Genomic DNA, 25848 nt, shown 5'->3' on the forward strand with positions numbered 1-25848 from the left:
AAACACCTCTGTTTTCCTTCACAAATTTGGATGTGTCCACGTTGCGCTTTGGGGCGTTTCCTGTCGCGGGCGCTAGGCCTACCCACACAAGTGAGGTATCATTTTTATCGGGAGACGTGGGGGAACGCTGGGTGGAAGGAAATTCGTGGCTCCTCTCAGATTCCAGAACTTTCTGCCACAGAAATGTGAGGAACATGTGTTTTTTTAGCCACATTTTGAGGTTTGCAAAGGATTCTGGGTAACAGAACCTGGTCCGAGCCACACAAGTCACCCCATCTTGGATTCCCCTAGGTCTCTAGTTTTCAGAAATGCACAGGTTTGGTATGTTTCCCTATGTGGCGGCTGAGCTACAGGCCAAAATCTACAGGTAGGCACTTTGCAAAAAACACCTCTGTTTTCCTTCACCAATTTGGCTGTGTCCACGTTGCGCTTTGGGGCATTTCCTGTCAAGGGCGCTAGGCCTACCCACACAAGTGAGGTATCATTTTTATCGGGAGACGTGGGGGAACGCTGGGTGGAAGGAAATTTGTGGCTTCTCTCAGATTCCAGAACTTTCTGCCACAGAAATGTGAGGAACATGTGTTTTTTTAGCCAAATATTGAGGTTTGCAAAGGATTCTGGGTAACAGAACCTGGTCCGAGCCACACAAGTCACCCCATCTTGGATTCCCCTAGGTCTCTAGTTTTCAGAAATGCACAGGTTTGGTAGGTTTCCCTATGTGGCGGCTGAGCTACAGGCCAAAATCTACAGGTAGGCACTTTGCAAAAAACACCTCTGTTTTCCTTCACAAATTTGGATGTGTCCACGTTGCGCTTTGGGGCGTTTCCTGTCGCGGGCGCTAGGCCTACCCACACAAGTGAGGTATCATTTTTATCGGGAGACGTGGGGGAATGCTGGGTGGAAGGAAATTCGTGGCTCCTCTCAGATTCCAGAACTTTCTGCCACAGAAATGTGAGGAACATGTGTTTTTTTAGCCACATTTTGAGGTTTGCAAAGGATTCTGGGTAACAGAACCTGGTCCGAGCCACACAAGTCACCCCATCTTGGATTCCCCTAGGTCTCTAGTTTTCAGAAATGCACAGGTTTGGTAGGTTTCCCTATGTGGCGGCTGAGCTACAGGCCAAAATCTACAGGTAGGCACTTTGCAAAAAACACCTCTGTTTTCCTTCACAAATTTGGATGTGTCCACGTTGCGCTTTGGGGCGTTTCCTGTCGCGGGCGCTAGGCCTACCCACACAAGTGAGGTATCATTTTTATCGGGAGACGTGGGGGAATGCTGGGTTGAAGGAAATTCGTGGCTCCTCTCAGATTCCAGAACTTTCTGCCACAGAAATGTGAGGAACATGTGTTTTTTTAGCCACATTTTGAGGTTTGCAAAGGATTCTGGGTAACAGAACCTGGTCCGAGCCACACAAGTCACCCCATCTTGGATTCCCCTAGGTCTCTAGTTTTCAGAAATGCACAGGTTTGGTATGTTTCCCTATGTGGCGGCTGAGCTACAGGCCAAAATCTACAGGTAGGCACTTTGCAAAAAACACCTCTGAATTCCTTCACCAATTTGGCTGTGTCCACGTTGCGCTTTGGGGCATTTCCTGTCAAGGGCGCTAGGCCTACCCACACAAGTGAGGTATCATTTTTATCGGGAGACGTGGGGGAACGCTGGGTGGAAGGAAATTTGTGGCTTCTCTCAGATTCCAGAACTTTCTGCCACAGAAATGTGAGGAACATGTGTTTTTTTAGCCAAATATTGAGGTTTGCAAAGGATTCTGGGTAACAGAACCTGGTCCGAGCCACACAAGTCACCCCATCTTGGATTCCCCTAGGTCTCTAGTTTTCAGAAATGCACAGGTTTGGTAGGTTTCCCTATGTGGCGGCTGAGCTACAGGCCAAAATCTACAGGTAGGCACTTTGCAAAAAACACCTCTGTTTTCCTTCACAAATTTGGATGTGTCCACGTTGCGCTTTGGGGCGTTTCCTGTCGCGGGCGCTAGGCCTACCCACACAAGTGAGGTATCATTTTTATCGGGAGACGTGGGGGAATGCTGGGTTGAAGGAAATTCGTGGCTCCTCTCAGATTCCAGAACTTTCTGCCACAGAAATGTGAGGAACATGTGTTTTTTTAGCCACATTTTGAGGTTTGCAAAGGATTCTGGGTAACAGAACCTGGTCCGAGCCACACAAGTCACCCCATCTTGGATTCCCCTAGGTCTCTAGTTTTCAGAAAGGCACAGGTTTGGTAGGTTTCCCTAGGTGGCGGCTGAGCTACAGGCCAAAATCTACAGGTAGGCACTTTGCAAAAAACACCTCTGTTTTCCTTCACAAATTTGGATGTGTCCACGTTGCGCTTTGGGGCGTTTCCTGTCGCGGGCGCTAGGCCTACCCACACAAGTGAGGTATCATTTTTATCGGGAGACGTGGGGGAACGCTGGGTGGAAGGAAATTCGTGGCTCCTCTCAGATTCCAGAACTTTCTGCCACAGAAATGTGAGGAACATGTGTTTTTTTAGCCACATTTTGAGGTTTGCAAAGGATTCTGGGTAACAGAACCTGGTCCGAGCCACACAAGTCACCCCATCTTGGATTCCCCTAGGTCTCTAGTTTTCAGAAATGCACAGGTTTGGTATGTTTCCCTATGTGGCGGCTGAGCTACAGGCCAAAATCTACAGGTAGGCACTTTGCAAAAAACACCTCTGTTTTCCTTCACCAATTTGGCTGTGTCCACGTTGCGCTTTGGGGCATTTCCTGTCAAGGGCGCTAGGCCTACCCACACAAGTGAGGTATCATTTTTATCGGGAGACGTGGGGGAACGCTGGGTGGAAGGAAATTTGTGGCTTCTCTCAGATTCCAGAACTTTCTGCCACAGAAATGTGAGGAACATGTGTTTTTTTAGCCAAATATTGAGGTTTGCAAAGGATTCTGGGTAACAGAACCTGGTCCGAGCCACACAAGTCACCCCATCTTGGATTCCCCTAGGTCTCTAGTTTTCAGAAATGCACAGGTTTGGTAGGTTTCCCTATGTGGCGGCTGAGCTACAGGCCAAAATCTACAGGTAGGCACTTTGCAAAAAACACCTCTGTTTTCCTTCACAAATTTGGATGTGTCCACGTTGCGCTTTGGGGCGTTTCCTGTCGCGGGCGCTAGGCCTACCCACACAAGTGAGGTATCATTTTTATCGGGAGACGTGGGGGAATGCTGGGTGGAAGGAAATTCGTGGCTCCTCTCAGATTCCAGAACTTTCTGCCACAGAAATGTGAGGAACATGTGTTTTTTTAGCCACATTTTGAGGTTTGCAAAGGATTCTGGGTAACAGAACCTGGTCCGAGCCACACAAGTCACCCCATCTTGGATTCCCCTAGGTCTCTAGTTTTCAGAAATGCACAGGTTTGGTAGGTTTCCCTATGTGGCGGCTGAGCTACAGGCCAAAATCTACAGGTAGGCACTTTGCAAAAAACACCTCTGTTTTCCTTCACAAATTTGGATGTGTCCACGTTGCGCTTTGGGGCGTTTCCTGTCGCGGGCGCTAGGCCTACCCACACAAGTGAGGTATCATTTTTATCGGGAGACGTGGGGGAATGCTGGGTTGAAGGAAATTCGTGGCTCCTCTCAGATTCCAGAACTTTCTGCCACAGAAATGTGAGGAACATGTGTTTTTTTAGCCACATTTTGAGGTTTGCAAAGGATTCTGGGTAACAGAACCTGGTCCGAGCCACACAAGTCACCCCATCTTGGATTCCCCTAGGTCTCTAGTTTTCAGAAATGCACAGGTTTGGTATGTTTCCCTATGTGGCGGCTGAGCTACAGGCCAAAATCTACAGGTAGGCACTTTGCAAAAAACACCTCTGAATTCCTTCACCAATTTGGCTGTGTCCACGTTGCGCTTTGGGGCATTTCCTGTCAAGGGCGCTAGGCCTACCCACACAAGTGAGGTATCATTTTTATCGGGAGACGTGGGGGAACGCTGGGTGGAAGGAAATTTGTGGCTTCTCTCAGATTCCAGAACTTTCTGCCACAGAAATGTGAGGAACATGTGTTTTTTTAGCCAAATATTGAGGTTTGCAAAGGATTCTGGGTAACAGAACCTGGTCCGAGCCACACAAGTCACCCCATCTTGGATTCCCCTAGGTCTCTAGTTTTCAGAAATGCACAGGTTTGGTAGGTTTCCCTATGTGGCGGCTGAGCTACAGGCCAAAATCTACAGGTAGGCACTTTGCAAAAAACACCTCTGTTTTCCTTCACAAATTTGGATGTGTCCACGTTGCGCTTTGGGGCGTTTCCTGTCGCGGGCGCTAGGCCTACCCACACAAGTGAGGTATCATTTTTATCGGGAGACGTGGGGGAATGCTGGGTGGAAGGAAATTCGTGGCTCCTCTCAGATTCCAGAACTTTCTGCCACAGAAATGTGAGGAACATGTGTTTTTTTAGCCACATTTTGAGGTTTGCAAAGGATTCTGGGTAACAGAACCTGGACCGAGCCACACAAGTCACCCCATCTTGGATTCCCCTAGGTCTCTAGTTTTCAGAAATGCACAGGTTTGGTAGGTTTCCCTAGGTGGCGGCTGAGCTACAGGCCAAAATCTACAGGTAGGCACTTTGCAAAAAACACCTCTGTTTTCCTTCACCAATTTGGCTGTGTCCACGTTGCGCTTTGGGGCATTTCCTGTCACGGGCGCTAGGCCTACCCACACAAGTGAGGTATCATTTGTATCGGGAGACGTGGGGGAACGCTGGGTGGAAGGAAATTTGTGGCTCCTCTCAGATTCCAGAACTTTCTGCCACAGAAATGTGAGGAACATGTGTTTTTTTAGCCAAATTTTGAGGTTTGCAAAGGATTCTGGGTAACAGAACCTGGTCCGAGCCACACAAGTCACCCCATCTTGGATTCCCCTAGGTCTCTAGTTTTCAGAAATGCACATGTTTGGTAGGTTTCCCTAGGTGGCGGCTGAGCTACAGGCCAAAATCTACAGGGAGGCACTTTGCAAAAAACAACTCTGTTTTCCTTCACAAATTTGGATGTGTCCACGTTGCGCTTTGGGGCGTTTCCTGTCACGGGCGCTTGGCCTACCCACACAAGTGAGGTATCATTTTTATCGGGAGACGTGGGGGAACGCTGGGTGAAAGGAAATTCGTGGCTCCTCTCAGATTCCAGAACTTTCTGCCACAGAAATGTGAGGAACATGTGTTTTTTTAGCCACATTTTGAGGTTTGCAAAGGATTCTGGGTAACAGAACCTGGTCCGAGTCACACAAGTCACCCCATCTTGGATTCCCCTAGGTCTCTAGTTTTCAGAAATGCACAGGTTTGGTAGGTTTCCCTAGGTGGCGGCTGAGCTACAGGCCAAAATCTACAGGTAGGCACTTTGCAAAAAACACCTCTGTTTTCCTTCACCAATTTGGCTGTGTCCACGTTGTGCTTTGGGGCATTTCCTGTCAAGGGCGCTAGGCCTACCAACACAAGTGAGGTATCATTTTTATCGGGAGACGTGGGGGAACGCTGGGTGGAAGGAAATTTGTGGCTCCTCTCAGATTCCAGAACTTTCTGCCACAGAAATGTGAGGAACATGTGTTTTTTTAGCCAAATTTTGAGGTTTGCAAAGGATTCTGGGTAACAGAACCTGGTCCGAGCCACACAAGTCACCCCATCTTGGATTCCCCTAGGTCTCTAGATTTCAGAAATGCACAGGTTTGGTAGCTTTCCCTATGTGGCGGCTGAGCTACAGGCCAAAATCTACAGGTATGCACTTTGCAAAAAACACCTCTGTTTTCCTTCACCAATTTGGCTGTGTCCATGTTGCGCTTTGGGGCATTTCCTGTCACGGGCGCTAGGCCTACCCACAGAAGTGAGGTATCATTTTTATCGGGAGACGTGGGGGAACGCTGGGTGGAAGGAAATTCGTGGCTCCTTTCAGATTCCAGAACTTTCTGCCACACAAATGTGAGGAACATGTGTTTTTTTAGCCACATTTTGAGGTTTAAAAAGGATTCTGGGTAACAGAACCTGGTCCGAGCCACACAAGTCACCCCATCTTGGATTCCCCTAGGTCTCTAGTTTTCAGAAATGCACAGGTTTGGTAGGTTTCCCTAGGTGGCGGCTGAGCTACAGGCCAAAATCTACAGGTAGGCACTTTGCAAAAAACACCTCTGTTTTCCTTCACAAATTTGGATGTGTCCACGTTGCGCTTTGGGGCGTTTCCTGTCGCGGGCGCTAGGCCTACCCACACAAGTGAGGTATCATTTTTATCGGGAGACGTGGGGGAACGCTGGGTGGAAGGAAATTCGTGGCTCCTTTCAGATTCCAGAACTTTCTGCCACACAAATGTGAGGAACATGTGTTTTTTTAGCCACATTTTGGGGTTTGCAAAGGATTCTGGGTAACAGAACCTGGTCCGAGCCACACAAGTCACCCCATCTTGGATTCCCCTAGGTCTCTAGTTTTCAGAAATGCACAGGTTTGGTATGTTTCCCTATGTGGCGGCTGAGCTACAGGCCAAAATCTACAGGTAGGCACTTTGCAAAAAACACCTCTGAATTCCTTCACCAATTTGGCTGTGTCCACGTTGCGCTTTGGGGCATTTCCTGTCGCGGGCGCTAGGCCTACCCACACAAGTGAGGTATCATTTTTATCGGGAGACGTGGGGGAACGCTGGGTGGAAGGAAATTTGTGGCTTCTCTCAGATTCCAGAACTTTCTGCCACAGAAATGTGAGGAACATGTGTTTTTTTAGCCAAATATTGAGGTTTGCAAAGGATTCTGGGTAACAGAACCTGGTCCGAGCCACACAAGTCACCCCATCTTGGATTCCCCTAGGTCTCTAGTTTTCAGAAATGCACAGGTTTGGTAGGTTTCCCTATGTGGCGGCTGAGCTACAGGCCAAAATCTACAGGTAGGCACTTTGCAAAAAACACCTCTGTTTTCCTTCACAAATTTGGATGTGTCCACGTTGCGCTTTGGGGCGTTTCCTGTCGCGGGCGCTAGGCCTACCCACACAAGTGAGGTATCATTTTTATCGGGAGACGTGGGGGAATGCTGGGTGGAAGGAAATTCGTGGCTCCTCTCAGATTCCAGAACTTTCTGCCACAGAAATGTGAGGAACATGTGTTTTTTTAGCCACATTTTGAGGATTGCAAAGGATTATGGGTAACAGAACCTGGACCGAGCCACACAAGTCACCCCATCTTGGATTCCCCTAGGTCTCTAGTTTTCAGAAATGCACAGGTTTGGTAGGTTTCCCTAGGTGGCGGCTGAGCTACAGGCCAAAATCTACAGGTAGGCACTTTGCAAAAAACACCTCTGTTTTCCTTCACCAATTTGGCTGTGTCCACGTTGCGCTTTGGGGCATTTCCTGTCACGGGCGCTAGGCCTACCCACACAAGTGAGGTATCATTTGTATCGGGAGACGTGGGGGAACGCTGGGTGGAAGGAAATTTGTGGCTCCTCTCAGATTCCAGAACTTTCTGCCACAGAAATGTGAGGAACATGTGTTTTTTTAGCCAAATTTTGAGGTTTGCAAAGGATTCTGGGTAACAGAACCTGGTCCGAGCCACACAAGTCACCCCATCTTGGATTCCCCTAGGTCTCTAGTTTTCAGAAATGCACAGGTTTGGTAGGTTTCCCTAGGTGGCGGCTGAGCTACAGGCCAAAATCTACAGGGAGGCACTTTGCAAAAAACAACTCTGTTTTCCTTCACAAATTTGGATGTGTCCACGTTGCGCTTTGGGGCGTTTCCTGTCACGGGCGCTAGGCCTACCCACACAAGTGAGGTATCATTTTTATCGGGAGACGTGGGGGAACGCTGGGTGAAAGGAAATTCGTGGCTCCTCTCAGATTCCAGAACTTTCTGCCACAGAAATGTGAGGAACATGTGTTTTTTTAGCCACATTTTGAGGTTTGCAAAGGATTCTGGGTAACAGAACCTGGTCCGAGTCACACAAGTCACCCCATCTTGGATTCCCCTAGGTCTCTAGTTTTCAGAAATGCACAGGTTTGGTAGGTTTCCCTAGGTGGCGGCTGAGCTACAGGCCAAAATCTACAGGTAGGCACTTTGCAAAAAACACCTCTGTTTTCCTTCACCAATTTGGCTGTGTCCACGTTGTGCTTTGGGGCATTTCCTGTCAAGGGCGCTAGGCCTACCAACACAAGTGAGGTATCATTTTTATCGGGAGACGTGGGGGAACGCTGGGTGGAAGGAAATTTGTGGCTCCTCTCAGATTCCAGAACTTTCTGCCACAGAAATGTGAGGAACATGTGTTTTTTTAGCCAAATTTTGAGGTTTACAAAGGATTCTGGGTAACAGAACCTGGTCCGAGCCACACAAGTCACCCCATCTTGGATTCCCCTAGGTCTCTAGATTTCAGAAATGCACAGGTTTGGTAGGTTTCCCTATGTGGCGGCTGAGCTACAGGCCAAAATCTACAGGTAGGCACTTTGCAAAAAACACCTCTGTTTTCCTTCACCAATTTGGCTGTGTCCATGTTGCGCTTTGGGGCATTTCCTGTCACGGGCGCTAGGCCTACCCACAGAAGTGAGGTATCATTTTTATCGGGAGACGTGGGGGAACGCTGGGTGGAAGGAAATTCGTGGCTCCTTTCAGATTCCAGAACTTTCTGCCACACAAATGTGAGGAACATGTGTTTTTTTAGCCACATTTTGAGGTTTAAAAAGGATTCTGGGTAACAGAACCTGGTCCGAGCCACACAAGTCACCCCATCTTGGATTCCCCTAGGTCTCTAGTTTTCAGAAATGCACAGGTTTGGTAGGTTTCCCTAGGTGGCGGCTGAGCTACAGGCCAAAATCTACAGGTAGGCACTTTGCAAAAAACACCTCTGTTTTCCTTCACAAATTTGGATGTGTCCACGTTGCGCTTTGGGGCGTTTCCTGTCGCGGGCGCTAGGCCTACCCACACAAGTGAGGTATCATTTTTATCGGGAGACGTGGGGGAACGCTGGGTGGAAGGAAATTCGTGGCTCCTCTCAGATTCCAGAACTTTCTGCCACAGAAATGTGAGGAACATGTGTTTTTTTAGCCACATTTTGAGGTTTGCAAAGGATTCTGGGTAACAGAACCTGGTCCGAGCCACACAAGTCACCCCATCTTGGATTGCCCTAGGTCTCTAGTTTTCAGAAATGCACAGGTTTGGTATGTTTCCCTATGTGGCGGCTGAGCTACAGGCCAAAATCTACAGGTAGGCACTTTGCAAAAAACACCTCTGTTTTCCTTCACCAATTTGGCTGTGACCACGTTGCGCTTTGGGGCATTTCCTGTCAAGGGCGCTAGGCCTACCCACACAAGTGAGGTATCATTTTTATCGGGAGACGTGGGGGAACGCTGGGTGGAAGGAAATTTGTGGCTTCTCTCAGATTCCAGAACTTTCTGCCACAGAAATGTGAGGAACATGTGTTTTTTTAGCCAAATATTGAGGTTTGCAAAGGATTCTGGGTAACAGAACCTGGTCCGAGCCACACAAGTCACCCCATCTTGGATTCCCCTAGGTCTCTAGTTTTCCGAAATGCACAGGTTTGGTAGGTTTCCCTATGTGGCGGCTGAGCTACAGGCCAAAATCTACAGGTAGGCACTTTGCAAAAAACACCTCTGTTTTCCTTCACAAATTTGGATGTGTCCACGTTGCGCTTTGGGGCGTTTCCTGTCGCGGGCGCTAGGCCTACCCACACAAGTGAGGTATCATTTTTATCGGGAGATGTGGGGGAATGCTGGGTGGAAGGAAATTCGTGGCTCCTCTCAGATTCCAGAACTTTCTGCCACAGAAATGTGAGGAACATGTGTTTTTTTAGCCACATTTTGAGGTTTGCAAAGGATTCTGGGTAACAGAACCTGGTCCGAGCCACACAAGTCACCCCATCTTGGATTCCCCTAGGTCTCTAGTTTTCAGAAATGCACAGGTTTGGTAGGTTTCCCTATGTGGCGGCTGAGCTACAGGCCAAAATCTACAGGTAGGCACTTTGCAAAAAACACCTCTGTTTTCCTTCACAAATTTGGATGTGTCCACGTTGATCTTTGGGGCGTTTCCTGTCGCGGGCGCTAGGCCTACCCACACAAGTGAGGTATCATTTTTATCGGGAGACGTGGGGGAATGCTGGGTTGAAGGAAATTCGTGGCTCCTCTCAGATTCCAGAACTTTCTGCCACAGAAATGTGAGGAACATGTGTTTTTTTAGCCACATTTTGGGGTTTGCAAAGGATTCTGGGTAACAGAACCTGGTCCGAGCCACACAAGTCACCCCATCTTGGATTCCCCTAGGTCTCTAGTTTTCAGAAATGCACAGGTTTGGTATGTTTCCCTATGTGGCGGCTGAGCTACAGGCCAAAATCTACAGGTAGGCACTTTGCAAAAAACACCTCTGAATTCCTTCACCAATTTGGCTGTGTCCACGTTGCGCTTTGGGGCATTTCCTGTCGCGGGCGCTAGGCCTACCCACACAAGTGAGGTATCATTTTTATCGGGAGACGTGGGGGAACGCTGGGTGGAAGGAAATTTGTGGCTTCTCTCAGATTCCAGAACTTTCTGCCACAGAAATGTGAGGAACATGTGTTTTTTTAGCCAAATATTGAGGTTTGCAAAGGATTCTGGGTAACAGAACCTGGTCCGAGCCACACAAGTCACCCCATCTTGGATTCCCCTAGGTCTCTAGTTTTCAGAAATGCACAGGTTTGGTAGGTTTCCCTATGTGGCGGCTGAGCTACAGGCCAAAATCTACAGGTAGGCACTTTGCAAAAAACACCTCTGTTTTCCTTCACAAATTTGGATGTGTCCACGTTGCGCTTTGGGGCGTTTCCTGTCGCGGGCGCTAGGCCTACCCACACAAGTGAGGTATCATTTTTATCGGGAGACGTGGGGGAATGCTGGGTGGAAGGAAATTCGTGGCTCCTCTCAGATTCCAGAACTTTCTGCCACAGAAATGTGAGGAACATGTGTTTTTTTAGCCACATTTTGAGGATTGCAAAGGATTCTGGGTAACAGAACCTGGACCGAGCCACACAAGTCACCCCATCTTGGATTCCCCTAGGTCTCTAGTTTTCAGAAATGCACAGGTTTGGTAGGTTTCCCTAGGTGGCGGCTGAGCTACAGGCCAAAATCTACAGGTAGGCACTTTGCAAAAAACACCTCTGTTTTCCTTCACCAATTTGGCTGTGTCCACGTTGCGCTTTGGGGCATTTCCTGTCACGGGCGCTAGGCCTACCCACACAAGTGAGGTATCATTTGTATCGGGAGACGTGGGGGAACGCTGGGTGGAAGGAAATTTGTGGCTCCTCTCAGATTCCAGAACTTTCTGCCACAGAAATGTGAGGAACATGTGTTTTTTTAGCCAAATTTTGAGGTTTGCAAAGGATTCTGGGTAACAGAACCTGGTCCGAGCCACACAAGTCACCCCATCTTGGATTCCCCTAGGTCTCTAGTTTTCAGAAATGCACAGGTTTGGTAGGTTTCCCTAGGTGGCGGCTGAGCTACAGGCCAAAATCTACAGGGAGGCACTTTGCAAAAAACAACTCTGTTTTCCTTCACAAATTTGGATGTGTCCACGTTGCGCTTTGGGGCGTTTCCTGTCACGGGCGCTAGGCCTACCCACACAAGTGAGGTATCATTTTTATCGGGAGACGTGGGGGAACGCTGGGTGGAAGGAAATTCGTGGCTCCTCTCAGATTCCAGAACTTTCTGCCACAGAAATGTGAGGAACATGTGTTTTTTTAGCCACATTTTGAGGTTTGCAAAGGATTCTGGGTAACAGAACCTGGTCCGAGTCACACAAGTCACCCCATCTTGGATTCCCCTAGGTCTCTAGTTTTCAGAAATGCACAGGTTTGGTAGGTTTCCCTAGGTGGCGGCTGAGCTACAGGCCAAAATCTACAGGTAGGCACTTTGCAAAAAACACCTCTGTTTTCCTTCACCAATTTGGCTGTGTCCACGTTGTGCTTTGGGGCATTTCCTGTCAAGGGCGCTAGGCCTACCAACACAAGTGAGGTATCATTTTTATCGGGAGACGTGGGGGAACGCTGGGTGGAAGGAAATTTGTGGCTCCTCTCAGATTCCAGAACTTTCTGCCACAGAAATGTGAGGAACATGTGTTTTTTTAGCCAAATTTTGAGGTTTGCAAAGGATTCTGGGTAACAGAACCTGGTCCGAGCCACACAAGTCACCCCATCTTGGATTCCCCTAGGTCTCTAGTTTTCAGAAATGCACAGGTTTGGTAGGTTTCCCTATGTGGCGGCTGAGCTACAGGCCAAAATCTACAGGTAGGCACTTTGCAAAAAACACCTCTGTTTTCCTTCACCAATTTGGCTGTGTCCATGTTGCGCTTTGGGGCATTTCCTGTCACGGGCGCTAGGCCTACCCACAGAAGTGAGGTATCATTTTTATCGGGAGACGTGGGGGAACGCTGGGTGGAAGGAAATTCGTGGCTCCTTTCAGATTCCAGAACTTTCTGCCACACAAATGTGAGGAACATGTGTTTTTTTAGCCACATTTTGAGGTTTAAAAAGGATTCTGGGTAACAGAACCTGGTCCGAGCCACACAAGTCACCCCATCTTGGATTCCCCTAGGTCTCTAGTTTTCAGAAATGCACAGGTTTGGTAGGTTTCCCTAGGTGGCGGCTGAGCTACAGGCCAAAATCTACAGGTAGGCACTTTGCAAAAAACACCTCTGTTTTCCTTCACCAATTTGGCTGTGTCCACGTTGCGCTTTGGGGCATTTCCTGTCACGGGCGCTAGGCCTACCCACACAAGTGAGGTATCATTTTTATTGGGAGACGTGGGGGAACGCTGGGTGGAAGGAAATGTGTGGCTCCTCTCAGATTCCAGAACTTTCTGCCACAGAAATGTGAGGAACATGTGTTTTTTTAGCCACATTTTGAGGTTTGCAAAGGATTCTGGGTAACAGAACCTGGTCCGAGTCACACAAGCCACTCCATCTTGGATTCCCCTAGGTCTCTAGTTTTCAGAAATGCACAGGTTTGGTAGGTTTCCCTAGGTGGCGGCTGAGCTACAGGCCAAAATCTACAGGTAGTCACTTTGCTAAAAACAGCTCTGTTTTCTGTGATGTGTCCACGTTGTGTTTTGGGGCATATCCTGTCGCGGGCGCTAGGCCTACCCACACAAGTGAGGTATCATTTTTATCGGGAGACTTGGGGGAACATAGAATAGCAAAACAAGTGTTATTGCCCCTTGTCTTTCTCTACATTTTTTCCTTCCAAATGTAAGACAGTGTGTAAAAAAGACATCTATTTGAGAAATGCCCTGTAATTCACATGCTAGTATGGGCACCCCGGAATTCAGAGATGTGCAAATAACCACTGCTTCTCAACACCTTATCTCGTGCCCATTTTGGAAATAAAAAGGTTTTCTTGATAGCTATTTTTTACTCTTTATATTTCAGCTAATGAATTGCTGTATACCCGGCATAGATTGAAAACCCACTGCAGGGTGCAGGTCATTTATTGGCTCTGCATACCTAGAGTTCTTGATGAACCTATAAGCCCTATATATCCCCGCAACCAGAAGAGTCCAGCAGATGTAACGGTATATTGCTTTCGAAAATCTGACATTGCTGGAAAAAGTTACAGAGTAAAACGTAGTGAAAAATTGATGTTTTTTTCACCTCAATTTCAATATTTTTCTTTTTCAGTTGTTATTTTCTGTAGGATCTACACAAATTACCCCTTGCTGAATTCAGATTTTTGTCTTCTTTTCAAAAATGTTGCGGTTTCTGGGATCCAGCGTTGGTTTCATGCCCATTTCTGTCACTGACTGGAAGGAGGCTGAAAGCACAAAAAATCTTAAAAATGGGGTATGTCCCCGTAAAATGCCAAAATTGTGTTGAAAAATTGGGTTTTCTGATTCAAGTCTGCCTGTTCCTGAAAGCTGGGAAGCTGGTGATTTTATCACCGCAAACCCTTTGTGGATGCCCTTTTCAGGGGAAAAACCACAAGCCTTCTTCTGCAGCCCATTTTTCCAATTTTTTTGAAAAAAACGAAATTTTCACTGTTTTTTGGCTAATTTCTTGGCCTCCTTCTGGGGAACCCACAAAGTCTGGGTACCTCTAGAATCCCTAGGATGTTGGAAAAAAAGGACGCAAATTTGGCGTGGGTAGCTTATGTGAACAAAAAGTTATGAGGGCCTAAGCGCGAACTGCTCCAAATAGCCAAAAAAAGGCTCGGCACAGGAGGGGGAAAAGGCCTGGCAGCGAAGGGGTTAAGGAAGCATACATGATGGACATGATCTACCACCACGCCACCCCATGCTTTTCTGAAAAAGTATTTCTTCCTTTTTTGGGAAAAGTGACGTCCTAACTATGTTTCATCATAAACTTCTTTTAACTCTGCTCTTCTAACTATCTGTCTCAACTACCGAATGTCTGTATATTAGAAATGAGCACTCAGTCCTTTGGGATGCTATTCTTTGACTTACAGCATAATCATTCTTTAAAGATCCTCTGAGAGTCTCCTCTGAGATAAAGAGGCCTTAATCTCAGATACACCAAATCGGATTATCTCGATGCATGGGCCCTGCAGATTCATTATAGTTGCAGGAGAGGTCCAAACAACGTTTTACCTCTTTCACTGATCAAGTATCCAAGAAGGAGATTTACTCAGGCACAACAATCACACAGAGTGATGTAAAGAACCCTAAAGTCTTGGAAGGGGTATACTTTCCAACTGAAAAGGTATTTTTAAATTGAGAGTCCTTTTCCTTGAACACATACCAATTTGGACTGTTTTAATTGTTTTTCACTACTTTCCATCAAGAAAGCATCATGTGGGTGTGAAAGTTGTGAATCACTGCAAATACCCATAGGGTTGGATTTACTAAGACTTTGCACTGGTGCAATGTGACGCAAAGTGAAGCAAAGCATACGATGTATTTTGCATTGGAAAGTTGCTCTATTGTCGATTCACGTAGCACTTTGTGATACTTTGCACCACTTACAGTCAACAGGCTTTACGTGGATGTAATGTGGGTGGCTCTTCCCAAATATGCGTAGGTTTTTAAAACAAAGCCCAGTCTACTAAAATAGTCAGATCAGGATTTACATCCAAATGTAACATATCATTGAAGGAGATAAAAGTGTTTTAATTTCGTTAACATTTCACACATTAGATGTGTGATACACTCTATGGCACACATCAAAATTGAACATATCACAGTTTGCCTTAGGATAGGATTTTGAACTAGAAGCATATACCTCCAATACAAATCGGATGCTAGACATCACACTCGTTTCTATGCACCATGGTGCAACTGTTGTGTGTACTTCAGCCTCTTTGTGCACCAGCGCAGAGGAAAACAGAAGAAGCAGGCTGTTTTCCAAACAATACGGCTGTGCTTTCTTTCCTTTGCGCAATGCAGCATAGGAATTTTATTTGTCGAGCTGCGATGCCCTAAAATTGATTAATCTTCCCTCAAGAGGTCTATGTTTGGCTTGCTGTAGTGTACAGTTCCTAGCATAGTGAAGCATTCTCTTGTCATTAAAAATGTGTCAGCTCCTGTAGTCTTTGATTCTACATCATGCCAAGTGGATTAAAGTGTGCAAATTTGTTGTACAGCTGCAACACTGTAGATATAAATTGAGATACACAGTAAAGTTTAGATTTTAATATGATTATTTTACACACGTGTGAATGTGTAATCAATGCACACATATTATAAATCAAAATGAACCTCAAAACATGGTACAAATTCTGGAAAGGTCACATCATACATATTCACTAGAACGCATTTATTTATTATCCATAAACCGTTTCCTTCTTTTTGATTTGCTGTGCCTTTCTTGTAGCTGAAAAAATCACAATAAAATTAGATATTACTAGCTTCACTGAATTCCCTATGGCGTCTAACAGGTATTAGGTGCAAACGGGCTATACAGTTCGATTTTGAGGAGCCATTGGACACATAGTAAAATAGAGAATGCAAATGGTGGCGAGGTTTAATGGATAATAAAGTCTGTGGGTACTTTGAAATGATGATTTTGGTTTAAGCAGTTGACTGATATCAGTATCATCAGTGTGAATGGTATGATACATGAACTGACCTGTGAAGGTAAGGGTTGTAAATTACGGACTATGAAGTACCTGCACTTATCCTTTACTCACCTTCTGTAAAATTTAAAAAACGTGAAGGAAGGTAAATCTATTTCTTTATTTGCCTTTATGTGTGTATCCTACACGTCTGAACTGCATACGTGTAGGATGTCTCTATTGTTTAAATTCAGGGCAATACTAGTGGGTCACCCAATCCCAGGTGTATTTGCACGTATTAGTATTATTACACACTTGTGCTGAATTGATGATTCATTTACTTCCATAAATTAATTGTTAACTTTTATCACAGTTGACTTGGTGTTCTGAGAGGAGAATGGCGTATTTGCTGTGCTGCAGTTGCTCTGGAGTTGAGGAATGAAGGAGGAGCTTGATGCCTTTAGATCTCTGTCGTGTTCGTCCGTTCACTGTCTGTCTATCTATCTTGACTTATCCCCACCTTCCATTCGTGTATTAGCTGTGGAAGGGTTAGGAGCAAGGATCAAAGGTAGTTCGCGCCACTGTCACCAATTGGACGTTGCTACTCCTTCACCTCATCTCCAGTGCGGTGCCTCTCATTCTTGTCTTGATGTGGACTGCTATCTACCAGTGTGATCATCTGCCATTCTTACCCCTGGGTCACTGTATTAGTTGGTGATTTGGTGGCCAGTAGGACTCACAAATTGGACCCCTTCCCAAAGCACACTAGAACCCCTACGTAAGCCAACACCTCTCCAAGTAGGGCTACACATTAGGCCCCTAGTACACAGAATTCTAAATACCAGGCTCTGGGGTGGCTTTACTGATGGCAAGACCCACCTGGAAAACACAGCCAGAGTCTGCAGCGCACACCCATGCCAGGTAGGTCTCAATAAATAGAGGAGAGGAAGAGGATTAGAGTACACCCAATATGGATGAGCCCTCTCAGCTCATGTTACGCTGGGCAGGGTGAGACATGTGCTTGTTTTCCTAGAGAGCAGGGTAGTGCAGAAAATATAGGTAGGGTGATGGACAGCATGTTTCACCCGTGCGCTATTTGTCCTAGGTCTAGCTTGAGCTAGGAGAAAGCCTCACATAAGCCATGTCATTTAATTAAGCACTACAATAGATAGGGGAGGTGAGGAGCAGGAGCTAAGTCCTAGTAGCCCAATGTTTTCCACAGTCAGAAGTGGGGTAGTGATGTCATCATGTCAGTCATAAAAGAGATGCACCCTTCTTGAAAAGAATAAAGCATACATTAGGTAGGGTTTTCTTTCTCTCTTATGTATTGGGCGAAAGGACATTGTAGTCAAACTGAGGAAGAGAAACAATTCTAGGAGCGACTTGACCTAGATCTGGACTTTTCAGAGGAAATCTTGTTGAGGGAATGATGAGCTGGTTCTTGTAGATTCAGATGTCGTCCCAGCTTGCAGCTACTGTGCTTAAGTTCTGTTTGAGGTCTACACATAAAGGTAAGGAGTACTCTTTTTCATTTGCCATTTCTCAGAATGTTGCAAGCTGCCAATATAATCAGGAACTGATATTCAGCAAATCTCATGGGTTTTCAAAAGGTAGGGTGGCTGACTTGTGAGCACAAAAAACTATCATCCAGCAATTCATTATCTTTCCTGCCTTTTATCATCTTTCTTGTCACCACTACTCAATGAGAGTTTGGCTACTATGAAATGGGTGTTTGACACCAATATATTGACAAAGATGTTTCTTGGACATTGTCTAGCAAAATTTCCAGAGAGACACTGAAATAACTGTGTATGATAGAAAGTTACAAATTCTCAATCAAATAAACTAAGATACATTTTTCTAATCTACATGGACTTTATTTTTCTTCCATTTGACTGCAAAGACGGTAGCAGCCCTTGATAATTACAGACTACTTTGCTAGATATGCATAGACATACCGATCTTAGTGATCAGAAAGTATTTAGGGGCCAATTTATCAAGGTTGCACACAATGCAGCAAGACACCTTGCTGCGCTGCAATGCGTGAAATAGAGAGGGAAGGAATTCACCATATTTATTTGTATTTATCTTTGGGTCATCAACTTCATATTTACCAATTTCTGCAATAAATGACTTTCATAGTAGTCTGGGAAGGTGTCTGAGAATTAGTATCATCTTCGAAATAGCCATGCTCCCCACCTGAGCAATCGGCTAGGACGTCAAGAATGGGAGGGGGTAGAATCTTGCAGTTGCGATGGCTCTGCACACGTTGCTCTCTATGAGATCCTTATCTGAATGATCTGCCCTTACCCCCAGATATCTAATGGTTCTACAGGACCATAGGAGATGGGTGGTCTGTAAAACCATTTGTTGTGTCTAAGTGAGGGCTGGCATTGGAAACAGTTTGGATATACCCCAGTTCACTTTTAGGCCAGACAACTCCCCAAACTGCCTGAAAACGACCATGACACAAGCCAGTGCCCCAACATCGTTTCTCAAATAAATGAGTGTGTCATCAGCATACAACAATATTACATGTCAGCATCCATTGGCTTGGATTCCCCAGTGTGGGGCACGGGTTCTGAGTACATATGCTAAGGGTTCCATCGGCAGAGCAAATATTATCAGGGATAGTTGTCAAAGCTGTAGCGTACCATGTTCTATCTTCAATAGCTCTGTTATAATGTGCCCTGCTTTGACCAGGGATAGTGGTGTGTTATAAAGCAGGGTTATCCAGCAAAGGAATTGGGACTAATGCCATTCCTTGCCAGGTCTGACTTTAGATAGTCCCATCCCAAGTTGTCAAATCCCTTCTCAATGATGAGAGATGCCTCCCAGGAGTTTGTGTTCGTGGAGCATGCCAAGTCCATCAACATGAACAAACGGTGCAAGTCCAGGAAGGTATTTTTCATGGGTATAAACCCGTTTTGGTTGGGATGCACTATGGTCTGTTCTATGGGGACAAGTCAACTGTCTAACACCTTACTTAATATTTTGTAGTTAGTGGTCAGCAGAGATAATGGCCTGTATGACCCCATTAACAGTGGATCACTGTCAGGTTTAGGAAGAATCACTAATGTAGCCTCTCCAAGTGAGTCTGTAAGAACTCCACTCGCGAGGGCTCCATTATTCATTTTAAGTAGGTGGGGGGTGAGCTTGGATCAGAAGGCATCGTATAATTCTATCAGCCAGCCATCAGCTCATAGGGTTTTTCCCCATGCCATTTGCTTGATCGTGTCTGAAATCTCTGCTTCCGTTATAGGGACTTTAAGGTCAGTTTGCTGTGAAACCTGCAATTGCAGCAGCTGCAATGCATCCAGAAAGGAACTAATCTGATTAGTATCAGTGTGTTGTGGGGGCAGTGTAGAGGTTGGCATAATAGGAGCGAAATGCTGTGTTAATAGCCTCCTGTGCATTGAGGACCATGTCCATCCCATTGCATATTGTGATGATGGTGAGTCTCAGTGTTTTGGGCTGAAGGAGCTAAGCCAGAAGCCTGCCCACCTTGTCGCCCCTAACATGTTTCTGGGCTCTGTATTCTGTATAATTTAGCCTGCATAACCGTTTTCATGTTGTATTATATGCTAGTAGTGACCTTGCTAGTGGATCGGTGGCCGTTCAGTCTTCTGGCAATCACTGCTTATATTGAAGAAAGCCCAATGTCTGAAGTTCCCTTTGCAATATCATCTTGATAACATAGACCGACTTGATTGTTTGTCACTATAGGACCACTTTAAAAGCACCCCATTCTAATCCGATGTCAGCGTTGTACCTTCATTGTCAGTAAAGTAGGAGGTGATATGTTTGGAAAGCATGTCTCTAAAAGCCAAGTCTTGAAGGGTGTTGGCGGGCAGGCACGATGTTGGAATACAGGGAAGCCCATGGCCCTACAGCAGCTGGAGATGCAAAGGGCAGTTGTCTGACACAGTGTGGCCAAGGTACTCTGCCTTCACCACTCTTGTGAGGGCCTCACTGCTGCAATAGATGAGGCATATCCTGGTGTGTGTGTATTATGTAGGCCTGAATATGAAGGGTTGAGCAGTTATTCATCTTCATTCTAGCCAGTCCCATGCCTCGTCTGGACTCTTTCAGAAGTTGGCACTATGTCCCTGCATTATTTTTAGCATGTCTGGGAATTGCAAAGCATACTTGACATCATGTTTGAGGAGGCACCATTCCACAGGGAGAAAGGACGATTGACGTCTTTGCACGTTCATTGTGTAATCTGGGAAAATGTTGTCATGTCTGTTTTCCACGGTCCATGGGCCTCTTGCTCAGGTAACCTGTAAAATGTGATCTCTGTCTCTATAATTAAAGAGTTGAGCTACTACCGGCCGCAGTAGTGGCACGGGGGTGAGAGGTTGACCCAGTACTCTGTGAGCTCATTCCACTGAGAAGAAGAATGAGTGTTTGCCTTTCAAAATCGTGGTGGAAAAACCATTCCTCCAAATAAAGTTCCATACTGGGACCTTTGACTCATTCCAGAAGGCCTAAAATCCTGACATTCGTTCTTCTAACCCTGCCATCCTGACCTTTGGCCCATAGACAAAGATAGTCCACCTCGTCCTGTAAGGCCTTAAGGTGCGCTGAGGTTTCCAATATCGATGGTCTGACTGAGGCCATTGTTGATTCTGTGTTCTCAACTCCCTCCTTCAATTTTTATATGATCTTCCCTGAAGAAGTCCACTTCAATCCACAAATCGTCAATCGTGGGCTCCAATGTAGTTTTGATGTCCATCAAAGCCGCTAGTATTTCGTCAAATCTGCATGAGTGGGAGACCAATGTGGACTTGACTGACACCCTTGAAAAAGCTCAACCTCGCTGCCCGACGTCTTGTATTTTTTTGGGCAGACCACAATGATTGTTCTGCAGTATTGTCAGAAATGGGGTCTTTGGTTGACAGTCAGGTTACCCCCTGTTCAAGCAAGGACCCACACTCTAGTCAGGGTAAAAGAGAATCACCTACAGCTAACGCCTGCTTACCCCCTTGGTAGCTTGGCCGAGCAGTAGGCTTAACTTCAGAGTGCTAGGTGTAAAGTATTTGTACCAAAACACACAGTAACTCAATAAAAACACTACAAATGACATAACACAGGTTTAGAAAAATAGGAAATATTTATCTAAACAAAACAAGACCAAAACAACAAAAATCCGACATTCACAAGTCAAGTTATGAATTTTTAAAGATTAAACTAAAAAATAGCGCTTAGCAACACAAAATGCTTCGACGAGGTGTTAACACGGCATCGTGATGGAGTTGTTCCCAACAAGCCGACACCGGCAGCGCCGGACACGGAGTCACGTAGACCCCCAAGTACAGTACCTTGGTGAAGAAATTAAAACGAGCTGATGCACGAAGTCGCGGATCACGGCGTCTGTGTGAAAGATTGAATCTGCGCACTTCGAGCGGCGTCGGTCACGACGTGGTGCAGCGACTTCCACAGAGTTACAGACTTCGGCCGGGCTGCAGCGATGTTGGGACTGCAAAGATCATCGCGTTCCAACGAAGATCACAGAGTCGGGATCAGGCGGCGTCACCGGACTCAGCAGCAGCGTCGGTCCGAAGTCGTCCAAAGTTGATTTCCTTGAATTTCCACCAGTCTCTCCAGAGACTCCAGGTGCTGGCAGAGAGAAGTCTTTGCTGTCCCTGAGACTTCAAACAACAGAAGGCAAGCTCTAAATCAAGCCCTTGGAGATTTCTTCACAAGATGGAAGGCACACAAAGTACAGTCTTTGCCCTCTTACTCTGGCAGAAGCAGCAACTGCAGGATAACTCTACAAAGCACAGTCACAGGCAGGGCAGCACTTCTCCTCAGCTCTTCAGCTCTTCTCCAGGCAGAGGTTCCTCTTGATGTCCAGAAGTGATCTAAAGTCTGTGGTTTTGGGTGCCCTTCTTATACCCAATTTCTCCTTTGAAGTAGGCCTACTTCAAAGTAAAGTCTCTTTTGAATGTGAAATCCTGTCTTGCCCAGGCCAGGCCCCAGATACTCACCAGGGGGTCGGAGACAGCATTGTGTGAGGACAGGCGGAGCCCTTTCAGGTGCAAGTGACCTCTCCTTCCCTCCCTCCTAGCACAGATGGCTCATCAGGAAATGCAGACTACAGCCCAGCTCCCTTTGTGTCACTGTCTAGTGTGAGGTGCAACCAAACCAACTGTCAAACTGACCCAGAGAGGGAATCCACAAACAGGCAGAGTCACAGAAATGGTATAAGCAAGAAAATGCTCACTTTCTAAAAGTGGCATTTTCAAACACACAATCTCAAAATCAACTTTACTAAAAGATGTATTTTTAAATTGTGGGCTCAGAGACCCCAAACTCCACATGTCCATCCCCTCCCAAAGGGAATCTACACTTTAATCAGATTTAAAGTTAGCCCCCCTGTTAACCTATGAGAGGGACAGGCCTTGCAAAAGTGAAAAACGAATTTAGCAATATTTCACTGTCGGACATATAAAACACATTACTACATGTCCTACCTTAAACATACAATGCACACTGCCCTTGGGGCTACCTAGGGCCTACCTTAGGGGTGCCTTGCATGTAAGAAAAGGGAAGGTTTAGGCCTGGCAAGTGGGTTCACTTGCCAAGTCGAATTTACTGTTAAAACTGCACACACAGACACTGCAGTGGCAGGTCAGAGACATGATTACAGAGCTACTTATGTGGGTGGCACAACCAGTGCTGTAGGCCCACTAGTAGCATTTGAGTTACAGGCCCTGGCACCTCTAGTGCACTTTACTTGGGACTTACTAGTAAATCAAATATGCCATTCATGAATAAACCAGTTACATACAATTTACACAAAGAGCCTATGCACTTTAGCACTGGTTAGCAGTGGTAAAGTGCTCAGAGTTCAAAAGCCAACAGCTACAGGTCAGACAAAATAGGAGGCAAAAAGATTGGGGATGACCCTGGATAAGCAAATAAGTCAAACAAGTATGATGTGATGAGACGTGGATCCTTTAGTGCCCTCTGTGATTTACAGTAATTCGGGTCATAACAGGGTGATACCCAGCAAGAAGATGACATTATGCATGTTTGCCTCCCAAAGTAATGTGGGTCAGGTGGCGAGTGAATCCCGGCACTATTCAGATGGTGGCCCCAGTGTGATTTACAGCATTTGAATCAAGGGGTGGAGAAGGGCACAATAGTGAGCACAGACACTGCTTTGCATTGAGGGAAGGATGGGGGCACCCTCCTCACCCCTTACTGGTGAAGTTGAGCGCCCAGAAGTCCTTTTTGCCCAATGCCATGTTGGGGGTTAAAATTAGCTGCCATGAGTGCAGAGGGAGGAGTGGTGGATCACTAGTGTTTCCTCCCCTCCCCAGTTGATTCTACAGCAAAGACTGGCCACCCTCTACTCACCAGATCGTGTGCCTCCACAATATAGAGAGGCTGTGCACCTGCTAGTTCGGTGCTGTCACAGTTGCGGGCGGAGGTCTTCAGACCCTGTCAGGTCCGCATGACCACCCACATGGCTTCTTCTCTTTGCAGCCTACCTTATGGCCCTTTTGATGCTGTCACTTGGCATGCTCCTGCAGGCCATCTGCAGGAGTCAGAGCTGCAGCATGGACATTTGGTGGGGGCCTCGGTTCAACGATGAGGCTGCTGCCCACTCAGCTCACTGCCAATTGAGATGTTGGCCCTGAATCGTGATCACTTGTTTTGCATGAGTCTCCGCAGGCAACAACGTCAGGCCATTCCAGCACCCCACATGCCCGACTGGCCTCTTGTTGTAGCCTGCTTTCCCCGGAATACCGAACTCCTGAAACAGAGAATGGCAGTCCCCCGCAGACCTCCTGTGGTCCCGTCAAGCCTGCATAGCAGCTGAGGAGTATTTCTAGGGCATCAGGATAGTATATGTACCCCAGGGGGTGCAGAGCTCCACAATGTGCAACTCACACTGTCGCCATCTTGGCCATGCCCCGGAATCCACCATATTTAACATTATAGAGTTAATTCCTATCCTCTTTTGAGCTGGTGCACAATGTGCTGCTTTGCACCAACAAAGGCACTCTTGCACAGTGGCACCTTTCTGAACAAAAACAATCTTCAGAGGTAAGAGGAAATGACAAGGAGAAATAAAGACGTTTCTCCTTGTTGCAGCTCTGACTGAAAGGTGTACAATTCTGATACATTCCCAGGTCTGTCAGTGTTGGTAGATCTGGAAATGCATCAGAATACAGAATACCTACGTGGATATGTGGGAGTACCCACACTCCAACCATTTAAAGCCACCACTATGCAGGTTAACACAAGGGAGTGACTTGCACTGCCTTGTGTTACACCAGATTTACACCAGATTTACTAAGCCATGCAGGGCCAAGCAGGGTTGCCTTAAGTAGCTTGGTAAATCTGTGCAAGGGGAACAGATTTATCAAAATATTACACAAAATATCAGACACCTTGCTGTGCTATGTTGTGTGACATGACTTGTGCAGGAATATTTCATATTTAACATTAGATGGCACATTAGAGACTTCTCCTTGAGCACAACTCTATGTGCTGCCTAGTGCCAATGCAAGCAGCCTTGCACCATAGTACAAGTGTGCCTGCAATTTAGGCAGGACTGTTTTTGTGCAGTAATGGACACCTTCCTGCACAAAGCAATCCTTTGAGCCTGTTTCCTCTTTCTATGTTTGCTGCAGAATTCAGCACATGTAGAAATAGATAACAGCAAAAACAATAAAGATATTTCGCCTTTTTTTTATCCCCATGGGAAAAAGTAGTGTTTTAATGCATTACCAAGTCTACCACTCATGGTAACTCTGGGAGTGCCCCAAAATCCATGGGTGGATGCATGAGAACACCCTGAGGAAATGTAACGCAAGGCAGTGACTTGCGCTGCCTTGCGTTACTCCAGATTTACCAAGCCATGCAACACCTTGGAAGGTGGCCTTGCATGGTTTGGTAATTCTCATTCTAGGTTTTGCATCTCCCTGCATCCTCTTACGTGGTGCAAGGGTGACACAAAAACTTTGATAAATATGCCCCTTAGTGTTTTATTTTCCCAAGATGTCTGGGCATTAAGACTAAATTCCAGTCAGGGAGGGTACTTTAAAGGTAAGCTATTCAACAAAATATCACTTTATTTGAAGTGAATAAAACAAGGAAAACCCTTCATCCTACCTAGGGCGATAAACAGTCACAACAATCTAGGAGAACGCACTTAGCCTCCTGGGGTATTCTTAAAACTGCACTCAAAATGATGCCACAGGTTTTGGTCCATACCACCCAGTAGTTAAAAGGATTGTCAAACAGCTTATGGATATGTGTGGGCTAATGTCACTGGCAATTGCAGTAGACCATAGCCATTCTTCAGCTTACAGACGATCAGCAGTTATATATGGCAAAAAAAAACTCTGAAGGTACGAGTTCAATAAAATAAGGCAATGAAAGCAAAAGGTTTGTGGGAATACCATCCCAAAGATGTCAGGTCTCACTGGTGTTCCCTCCAGCTGAAACTAGGGAGAACAACCCACCCTTGTGGAAGTTCTCATTGCTAAGGTGGAAAAATCTGGAAAGACCATGAAAACCTTTCTATTCTTGGTATTAAAACCTTACAATTCAGGTAGAAACATTTTAAATTATAGATATTTAAATATACGTGCATGCACACGTGGTATGAAATGCTTGCAGCACAGGACTGATGACAAATTTTGTTAGGCAAAAGTATAAAATAATGCTAAATAAATCAAATGGATTATTTAGCCAACCTATAGCTTCTGAATCCCAGTCTCTAACTCCTTTTCCTGTCAAGGGTTCTCCATTTGCCTATACAAGTTTACCGCAGGAATATAAGAATATGTCTAGACTCTTTGCAACAAGAATTTTGGTGATTTTAGAAGAACATCCCAAGTTGGTATCATACATTGTTACTATTTCATT

This window comes from Pleurodeles waltl, chromosome 8 (assembly GCF_031143425.1).
Source record: "Pleurodeles waltl isolate 20211129_DDA chromosome 8, aPleWal1.hap1.20221129, whole genome shotgun sequence".
Taxonomy (NCBI): domain Eukaryota; kingdom Metazoa; phylum Chordata; class Amphibia; order Caudata; family Salamandridae; genus Pleurodeles; species Pleurodeles waltl.